This window comes from Lutra lutra, chromosome 1 (assembly GCF_902655055.1).
Source record: "Lutra lutra chromosome 1, mLutLut1.2, whole genome shotgun sequence".
In the NCBI taxonomy this organism is placed as follows: domain Eukaryota; kingdom Metazoa; phylum Chordata; class Mammalia; order Carnivora; family Mustelidae; genus Lutra; species Lutra lutra.
In genome coordinates this window covers 106490502-106501911 of record NC_062278.1, presented here as the reverse complement: position 1 = coordinate 106501911, position 11410 = coordinate 106490502, and positions in this window count along the sequence as shown.

Below are 11410 nucleotides of genomic sequence, written 5' to 3'. Positions count from 1 at the left end.
TCACATACATTTAAACTTCATCTTAACTTCCTTTTGGATAAAGCAATGGGTATTACAAAACCTATAAATATTAACTGAAAGACATGGTTTTCTACTACATTTGGAAAAAGGGCAAGTACTTTTCATTTTATGTGACCTCTTTATATCAAGTAAAAATTCATTTCCTCTTAAGAAAGTTGGAAAGATGGGGCACCAGAGTGGCTCAATCAGTTAAACGTCTGCCTTTGGCTCAGGTCGTGTTAGTAGGGTCCTGGGACTGAGTCCCATGTCTGGCTCTCTGCTCAGTGGGGAGTCTGCTTCTCCATCTCACTCTCCCTCTGTGCTCTCTTTCTCTCAAATAAATAAATAAAACCTTAAAAAAAAGAAAGATGAGAGGAAGAATGAGATTTTTGTCTTCTGGCTGATCAATGATTATTGGTACAACTTCTCTTCACAAAATTAGTTTATTTTGATTAATGTTTCCTCATAAACTGAGATTGATCTATAACATTATCTTTAATATCCTATATTATCCTGATGGTGATGATTAGTCTCAAAGCATGAAGAGTCTGAGTGGGTTTTCTAATGGGTTGATATTTTAGGAACAAGATTTCTGTACTTGCATTATGTTCATAAATTTTAAGCTTATTTGTTCACTCAATAATGTTATTGTGTGTCTAATATATACTAGGCTACTTTGTTAAATGTTGAGGGTACAGTCATCAATAAAACATTCATGGTACCTGCTCTTACAGAGTTCATTATCCAGCATTGTGCTCTCCAATATGGTAGTCACTAGCCACATATGGCTATTTATATTTGAATTAAATGAAATTAAAAATTTTTAGTTGTATTAGTCCCATTTCAAATGCTTAACAGCTACATGTGACCAGTGGCTATTGTATTGGACACTGCAGTTACAGAATAGTTCCATCATTACAGAAAATTCCATTGGATTGGACAACACTGTTAGTAGAATCAAATAAACTTCACTGGAGGGGGAGGTGGTTCAAGATGGCAGCATAGGAAAATCCTGAACTCACCTCTTCCCATAGACATACTAAATCTACAACCACATATGAAATAATTCCCACTGAAAAAGAACCAAAAACTAGCTGAATAATTTCCTTTACAAGAAGGGATTAAAGGATCACATCAAGAAGGGTAGGAGGCAAACACTCGGTCTTGTCAGAAACTCCATCCCTGACATAGTGACACACAATAGAGAGGGATCCATGGGCCGAAGCCTCTCAACTGAGAATCAAGGGAGTTTGTGCCCCATATTGAACCCCTTGACCATTGGGACCTGCATCAAAGAGATGAGGCACCAAAAACATCTGGCTTTGGAAACCAATGGAGCTTATATCCAGGGGCCCAAGGAGCTATGGAGATCTGAATACTCCTTTCAAGTCTTTCAAGAGACTTGCACATGGACTCATTTGTCCCGGGACCCAGTGCAAAGGCAAAAATTTGAGAGGTGACTAGATTATAAATGAAGGTGATTCGGTGGCTAATCTTAAAACTTTTGCCAGTGAAACAGGGATTAGGTGGTATTTTCCTAGCAGATGGAGGTGCTGGATGGCACTATTCTCTTTTTCCCTCTACTTTGCTAATGCAGACATGAGGATGTGCCACACACCTAATGCTCTTTTCCAGCATTACCAAACTGTGGGTGTGCCTTGCCCCTAGTGCTCTTTCCTGGCCTTGCTAAAACCAGAGTTGTATCCTGCCACTAATACTCTTCTCCTGTGTTTTGCCATGCAAAAGGAAACAAAAAGAAACCTGGGGTAACTTCATTTATAGTAGACAAAATAAACTTTAAAACAAAGACTGTAATAAAAGACAAAGAAGGACATTACACAATGACAAATGGACCAATCCAACAAGAGGATATTAACAATTGTAAATATTTATGTATCCAACATAGGAACACCTAAATATATACAGAAAATATTAACTGACCTAAAGGAGAACTGGGAACCAATACAATCATAGTAGGAGGTTTTAACACCCCACTTATAACAGTGAAAGTCCAGACAGAAAATCAATAAGGAAACATCAGCTTTATATAACACATTAGATTAGGTGCATTAATAGGTATATATAGAACATTCATTCCATTCTAAAACAGCAAAATATACATTTTTCTCAAGTGCACATAGAATATTCCCAGGATAGATCACATGTTAGACCATAAAAATGTCTCAATAAATTTTAAAAGATTGAAATCATATTAGGCACCTTTTCTGACCACAATGGTATGAAACTAGAAATAAATTACGAGAAGAAAACTGGAAAAAACACAAATACATGTAGGTTAAGCAAAATGCTACTGAACAGCCATTGGGTCAACAAAGAAATCAAAGGGGAAATAAAAAAAAAATTAAGACAAATTAAGTGGAAATATACCCCAAATCTGTGAGATGCAGCAAAAGCTGTTCTAAGAAAAAACTCATAACAATATAGAAGAATCTCAAGAAAAATCAAGAAAGAAAAAACAAGAAAGAAAAATCAAGAAAAAACAAGAAAAATCTCAAAGTAATTTAACTTTATACCTAAAGCCTAATGTTAGTAGAAAGAAGGAAATAATTAAGTGGATCAGAGTATAAATAAATGAAGGAGACTGAAAAACAAACAAACAAACAAACGAGAAAAGAAAATTGAAACTAAAAGCTGGTTCTTTGAAAGGAAAAACAAGATTAACAAACCACATAGCTAAACCCACCGAGAGAGAGAGAGAGAGAGAGAGCGCTCAAATAAATAAAATCAGAAATGAAATGGAAGTTACAGCTGATGCCACAGAAATGCAAAAGATCATAAAAGACTATTATTAAAAATACGCACAACAAACTGGAGAAGATAGAAAAAATGGATAAATTCCTAGAATCATACAATCTTCCAAGACTGAGTCATGAAGAAGTAGAAAATCTGAATAGACTGATTATAAGCAAGGAGAATGAATCAGTAATCAAAAACCTCCCAACAAACAAAAGTCCAGGATCAGACAGTTCACTGTTAAATTCTACCAAACAATCAAAGATATCCTCGGACTCTTCCCCCAAAATTGAAGAGGATGGAATACTTCCAAATGAATTTTATGAAACCAGCATAATCCTAATACCAAAACCAGGTAAGGACACTACAAATAAAGAAAATTATAGGCCAATATTACAATTAACACAGATGCAAACATCCTCAACAAAATATTAGGAAACTGAATTTAACAATAAAATCAAAGGATCACATGCTATGATTAAATAGAATTTATTCCCAGGATGCAAGAATGGTTCAATATCTGCATATCAATCAATATGATACAACACATTAACAAAATGAAGAACTAACATTATATGATAATCTCAATAGATGCAGAAAAGCCATTCTGCAAAATTCAGGAGCTATTAGTGATACAAATTTTTAACAAAGTGGGAATAAAGGGAAGATAACTCAACATAATAAAGGCCACATGTTAAGGAAAACAAAAGCAAAAAATAAGCTATCGGGACTACATCAAAATAAAAAGCTTCTGCACAGTGGAAGAAACAATCAATAAAAGCAAAAGAAAAAAAGAAACTAAAAGACAACCTGCTGAATGGAAGAAGATATTTACAAGTGACATATCCATAAAGGATTAGTATCCAAAATATATAAAGAACTTATAAACCTCAACACCCAAAAAACATCAAATTAAAAATGAACAGAAGACATAAACAGACATTCCTCCGAAGAAGACATCTAGATGGGCAACAGACTCATGATAAGATGCTCAACATCACTTATCATCAGGGAAATGTAAATCTAAACCACAATGAGTTAGCACCTTACACCTCTTAGAATGGCTAAAATAAAATAAAAAGACACAAGAAAAAGAGGTGTTGGTGAGCGTATGGAGAAAGGGGAACCTTTGTGCACTGTTGGTGGGAATGCAAACTGGTGCAGCCACTGTGGAAAATAGTGTGGAGTTCCCTCAAAAAGTTAAAAAAAAAAAAGAACTATCACAAAGTCCAGCAATTGCACTATGAAGTATTTACCCACAGAATATAAAAAAAAAACAATTCAAAGGGATACATGCACCCGTGTTTAAACAGAATTATTTACAATAGTTAAATTTTGGAAACAACCCAAGTGTCCATTGGTTGATGAATGGAAAAGAAGATACACACACACACACACATACGTATATATACATAAACACACACACAATGGGATATTATTCAGCCATATGGGGTGTGTGTGTGTGTGTGTGTGTGAGAGAGAGAGAGAGAATATTATTCAGCCATAAAAAAGAATGAAAAGTTGCCACTTGCAGTGATATGAATGGAGCTAGAGATTATAATGCTAAGTGAAATAAGTCAGTCAGAGAAAGATAAATACCATATGATTTCACTTACATGTGGAATTTAAGAAAGGAACAAGGGGGAAAAAGAAAGTGAAACAAACCAAGAAACAGACTCTTAATTATAGAGAACAAACTGATGGTTACCAGAGGGGAGGGGATTGGGTGGGATGGGTTAAATAGGTGATGGGGATTCACGAGTACACTTGGTGCTAAGCACCAAGTGATGTATGGATAATGATGTATGGATTGTAAACCTGAAACTAATAAAACATTGTATGTTAACTAACTAGAATTAAAATAAAAACTTTAAAATAGTAAAATAAAGGCCACGTATGACAATACTCACAATAACCATCATACTAAATGGTGAAAAGCTGGCTTTTCCTTAAGATTAGGAACAAGACAAGGATGCCCTCTCTTGCTGCTTTCATTCAACATTGCATTAGAAGTCTTAGCCATGGCAATTAAGCAAGAAAAAAAAATGTCATCCAAATAGGAAAGGGAGAAGTAAAATTATCACTATTTATAGATGACATGATTTTATATAGAGAAAACCTTAAAGACGCCATCAAAAAATTCTTAGATGTAATATATGAATTCAGTAAATTTATAGGATATGAAATCAATATATGGAAATTGATTGCATTTCTATACAATAATGATGAACTACCAGAAAGAGAAAGTAGGAAAACAATCCCATTTATAATGACATCAAAAATAAAATACATAGGAATAAATTAAATGAAGGAGGTGAAAGATCTGTACACTAAAAACTATAGAACATTGGTGAAAGGAATTGAAGATGTAAGTAAAGGAAAAGATAGTTCATGTTCACAAATTGGAAGAATTAATATTATTAAAATTTCCATACTCCCCAAAGTAATTCATGAATTCAATCTAAATTCCAATGGCATTTTTTTTGCAGAACTAGAACAAATAATTTTAAGGTATGTATAGAACCACAAAACAAAAACAAAAACAAACAAATAAACAAAAACCTCTGAAGAGCCAAAACAATCAGGAAAAAACAAAGCTGGAGGTATCAAGTTCCCTGATTTCAAATACACATAGACACATAGACCAACAGAAGAGAATAAAAAGCCCAGATATAAACCCATATGGATATGATCAATTAATTCATGATGAAGGAGGCATGAATATAAAATGGGGATAGTACAGTCTTTTCCATAAATGTGTTGGGAAAACTGGACAGCCACTATAAAAGAATAGATCACTCTTTCTTTTTTTTTTTTTTAAGTTTTTCCCTCCACAATTTACTTTCATAAATTTACATACACAACAGTGGGGATTTTAGAGCCACAAGCTACCAGATAGAATAATGTGCTGCAGGGGCACAATGTATTCTAATGTTAACCAAAATGTACAAATTTCACTTAACTACTAAGCAGGGTAACATATAAACACTTCAGGCGGCAGTTTGGTCCCAGACCAACCTAAGGAGATGCTGAGGCTTCTCAGCTATAAAAAGAACTCATCTAACTCAATAACAAACAAATAAAAATTATTAAAAAATGGACAAAGGACATGAATAGATATTTTTCCAAAGAAGCCATACACATGGCCAACAGGTATAAAAAGGATATTTCACATCACTCATCATCAGGGAAAAGGAAATCAATATCACAATGAGATATCACCTCATATCTGTCAGAATGGCTAGTATCAAAAAGATAAGAAATAAGTGTTGGAGAAGTTGTGGACAAAAGGGAACCATCATATATTATTGGAGGGAATGTGAACTGATGTAGCCACTATGGAAAATGGTATGGAGGTTTCTCAAAAAACAAAAAGGAGAACTACTGTGTGACCCAGGTATTCCACTTCTGGGTATTCATCTGAAGGAATCAAAAACAATAATTTGAAAAGATATATGTACCTCTCGTTTGTTGCAACATTGTTTACAATAGCCAAGATATGGAAACAACCTATATGGCCATTAATGGATGAATGGATAAAGAAACTGTGGCATATATACACAATAGGATATTACTGAGCCATGAAAAAAGAAGAAAATCTTGCTTTTTGTGACAACATGGATAGATCTTAAGGGTATTACGCTAACTGAAATAAGTCAGACAGTGAAAGATAAGTACCATGTGATTTCACTCATATGAACTCTAAAAACCAAATAAATGAACAAACAATAAAACTAAGAGATTTGAGAAGAGATTGGTGGTTTTTCCGAGGGTAAGGGTGTTGGGGGGGCAAAAAAGGTGAAGGAGGTCAATTGCATGGTGATAGATGATAGCTAGACTTATTGTGGTGATCACTTTGTAACACATGCAAATATTGAATTATTATGTGGTACATGTGAAACTAATATAATGTTATATACCAGTTTTACCTCAATTGAAAAAACAAACAAACTAACGAACCAAAGAACAGACTTCACTTCAAATCATGGTTTTTATACCTAATAGTTGTATGCTCTTGGAAAAATTACTCAATCTTTTTGCACCTGATTTGCAAATTTCCTAACTGATAAATTTTCTTTCTTTTTTTTTTTTAAAGATTTATTTATTTGACAGACAGATCACAAGTAGGCAGAGAGAGAGAGGAGGAAGCAGGCTCTCTGCTGAGCAGAGAGCCCGATGTGGGGCTCAATCCCAGGACCCTGGGATCATGACCTGAGCCAAAAGCAGAGGCTTTAACCCACTGAGCCACCCAGGCGCCCCCCAACTGATAAATTTTCTAATTTGTAAAATAGGGATATAATAACAATGCACAGAGTTAGTGAAGATTGCATGAAATAATGTTAGGAAGGCTGTTAGGTGAGTATTTAGCCCAGGGTAAACACTCAATAATTCTAGACTATCATCATCATTGCTAGCATTAAACATTCTGTTGATCATAGGGGCATTTTATATTTCTCTAATTTTCATTCAGCAGATAAGAGAGATTCTCTCATTCTAGAGAAAGACAGGAGAAGGTGGGTCTTGGCTGTGGTGGCCTTGTCCTTCAGATTCCATACTAGAATTTTCCAGTGAGGTGCTTTTACATCTCTTGCAGTTGTTTACTTGAACTATGAACTGTGTGGGTGTCACAAATTACTCTTGAGATATATTAGACTGCTTTTAAATATGAGAGAATTTTGAGAATCACCCAACGCTTTCTTTCTACTGTTAAATCATAAACTAAGGGGCATAAAGATATTGTGGCTTTTCAAAAAATGATACTGTAGTGAACAGAAGAGCCATCTGTACCCCAATGTTCATAGCAGCAATGGCCGCAGTCAGCAAACTGTGGAAAGAGCCAAGATGCCCTTCAACGGACGAATGGATAAAGAAGATATGGCCCATATATACAATGGAGTATTATGCCTCCATCAGAAAGGATGAATACCCAACTTTTGTATCAACATGGACGGGACTGGAGGAGATTATGCTGAGTGAAATAAGTCAAATAGAGAGAGTCAATTATCATATGGTTTTGCTTACTTGTGGAGCATAAGGAATAACACAGAGGACATTGGGAGATGGAGAGGAGAAGTGAGTTGGCGGAAATCGGAGGGGGAGACAAATCATGAGAGACTGTGGATTCTGAGAAATAAACTGAGGGTTTTGGAGGGGAGGGAGGTGGAGAGTTGCATGAGCCTGGTGGTGAGTATTAAGAAGGGCAGGTATTGCATGGAACACTGGGTGTGGTGCATAAACAATGAATTTTGGAACACTGAAAAAAAATAAAATTAAAAAAATGATATTGTAGTAAGTGGGTACAGCTAATTGGGTAAATTTATTAACATTATCTTAGACAGAATTTGCAGGGTAGCAAACAGTTTTCATCTCCAAGACCAACTGCACAAATTGGTAGCAACTTCCTATGGAGCTTTTGAGAAGTATTGCAAGGCCCATCAGAATGCAGCAAAAAAGAACTATGTGATCTATTAGTGATGTCTGCCAAGGGTATGGGACTTACAGGGGACATGGCACATTTATCTATTTATCAACCTTTTTGAAAGGACAGGTTGATTACAGAAATAAGCAGGTTTCTTGTTTGGGCTACTATTGCTAATTGCAGCCATCTTTGCTAGATTAAAGTTTATCTGTTTGAGGTCTAAAATCACCTCAGGCCCATTTTATTTAGACTTAAATCCCATGAGCCATTGCCTTCACCAACTGTAAACGAGTCCAAGGTGTGAAATCCTGCACTACTTGAAGACAAGGAGTAGGGGCTGTGTTTTACATTTCACAGTCCATTAGTTAGATCGGATGACAACTCTTGAGACACACAATTTGTACTATTACTTAGTTCTCAAATGAGTTAGAGGTAGGAGGAAATAAAAGCATCAAAATCTTCCCCAAGTGCAATTTCACTATGTCATTCCCTGTTCAGGAGCCCACAGTGGCTTCCTACTGCTAATTAGTATCTCTTTTTAACTTTCAAGATATTTTATAATCAAGCTTCACATCCTATGTTTCTAGACTTTTATTTTTTACCTTTTACCACTATTTTTACTTTTGCCACTCATCAACAGCAACCGTCCATTCTAGAGCATCCTGAAACCACATGGTACCCAGCTATTTTTCTCAATAACAGTTCCATATATTTTGGTTTAATCTTCCCGACAAGATTCTTTGCAGTTAAGAAATAACACCTCATCTTACTGTCTTCTAAACTTCTCAATGCATTGATCACAGCACAAAGTAGGCATTAAATAGTAAGCTCCTCAAGGTTTGGGGCATTCTTAATGGTTACATGCCTCAATAAATATTTGTTGATCTTGTTTCTCGATTGCAGTATTTCAATAAATGTTTGATTTTCTGACTGAAAAGAGAAACCAAAGTAATGTATTACTCTTATTTTCTGTTTAGAAATTTGTTGCAGTGGGAATTCTGTTTTATCGTATAAAGGAAGAAAGGTAATGTTGTCTACAACAGGGTTTGATTGATATTGAAATAAAAATACATCATTCTTCTAAAAGTTTCCTAAAGGCAGCTTTCTGGGAGAGACCCGACTACCTGACTCTAATTTCTGAAGGGTGATTTATGGTATATTATGTGTAGCTAGCAAGAACAGGGCAACTCTAGGCAGATATCTCTGGGCATATTTTATAGCTATAAATTATTATTAATAATCACACATGTAAAATTCCAAATCTTTAATATGTTAAAAGATTTTATTCATAAACACTTCTTCCCCAATACAAAAAAATTGTATTACCTCAATATGTTGCAAAACAATAAAACGATTACTAAAAAACTAGATTCTTTTGCAAGTTTTTCAACCCTGGATTAAAATTGTATTAGAGTCATTTACAACCCAGACACTTATTTATTGTCTTTTGTCCCAACAAAAATCATGAATGATTTAAAGGAGAAAAATTGAGAAGGGTGGACATGGATAACTCTAAAGCAATAGTGGTTTTATGAGCAAAACAAATTTCCATAGAAACTGTTAAATATAAAAGAAAACACCTTTGTTTAGGAACAATAGGCAGGTGTGGAAATATAATTTTGTAATATTATTGATGATAGTGGGGAAAATTTACTCTTACTACTACATTTAAGTCACAGAAGTAGTGAAATGATTTGAATTCTGGAGATGGGAAAGTATGTGACTTTCTTTCTTTCTCTTGCTCTTTGTCCTGCCTGTGTTCCCACCATTCCTGAATTCATCTGATTGTGGTAGATCTATCTTCTTATTCAAAACAACAGCTTTATACAGAACTCCAATATGGAATTAAATCTTGGAAAATAAGTGCACAGATAATTTTTTTATGAAATAAAACTTGGTTTGTTTTGGGGCTCCTCCCTAGTAGGCTAATATCTGAATACTAGAATGAGAATCTGTATTCCTAAGTAGAAGGAACATTATGGCTCTGGTCTTACTCAACTACTTGATGCTGCCCAATGTACAGGTCTGTTACTTCCCTTCCATGCCCTCCACTATGCCTTATTGCTACAAACACTCTTCGCTGCCTCTCTCATCTTGGTAACTTCTATTTGTCCATTAGGCCCTGATTAGCCCCATGCAACCCAACATGCATGCATGTGCATACACACACACACACACACACACACATGCACACCCGTTTGACTAGGTCAGGGAACCTCTGTCTCTCAGTGTTCTCACAGCACTCTGGACTTGCTCTATCATAGCAGGGGGAAGCCTACAGTGTCACTTGTCACCTTACTGATTTTCTCCAATTTGCTCCTTGAGGAGAGAGAAATGTTTTAATTTACATACAATGCCAGCACCTGAGTCAGTGCCAGGCAACGAGTAGAAACTCTCTGGGTATTTGTTTAATGAAAAGGTAAGTCAGTAAATCTTTATTCAAAGTTCTTCAAAATTACCAAATAAATAAATGCACTTTTATCATCAAATTACGAACACTTCAAAGGTCAAAACTGTATCTAACTTACTTATCTTCAATACCTATGTCAATATTTTGTATACTGAGGTGTTGAAAGAAATGTTTGCTGCAGGAATTGAACTGTTACTTCAATTCAATGCAATTTTATCAATAACTATAATAAGGTCCCTGATATTTCCTTATTAGTAAAAGTTGGGGTAGAGGAAAGTTAACTTTTCTCAACAGAAGTTACCGGTCTATAATTTTTCTAGAAATTATTAGTCAATACTTCCAGAGCAGAGTTTTCAAAATTTATCTGATAGCGAGAATCATCTAAGGGATATTCACTAAAAATAAAGCTCTCCTGTTCTCACCCCGGACTCACTGTGAGATTAGAATCTCCAGGAACAGAGATTTTACATTTTTCTCAGGTGATTTATGATTCAGAGGAGGTTTGGGATACGATTCCTAGCACTTGAGAGTAGTTTTACTTAAGCACATTGATGGTAACATTTTGTGTTCAAAATTATGAAATTATGAATTGGCTTCTTCTTCAGATTATACAAATGACATTCTAGCTTAGTGCATCAGAATGATTCCAAATACTGAAAAATTCTAAATTAGTGGAGGTTCTATAATAAGATTCTTTTGTGAGCCAAATTATATTTGAACCCAGCATCCTGGGTTCAAATTGAATTTACGCATGAGTTCAAGAAGAGATAGTGCAACTTAAAAATCATCTCCTACTTTTAGTCCTAACAATTTATAAATGATCTCAA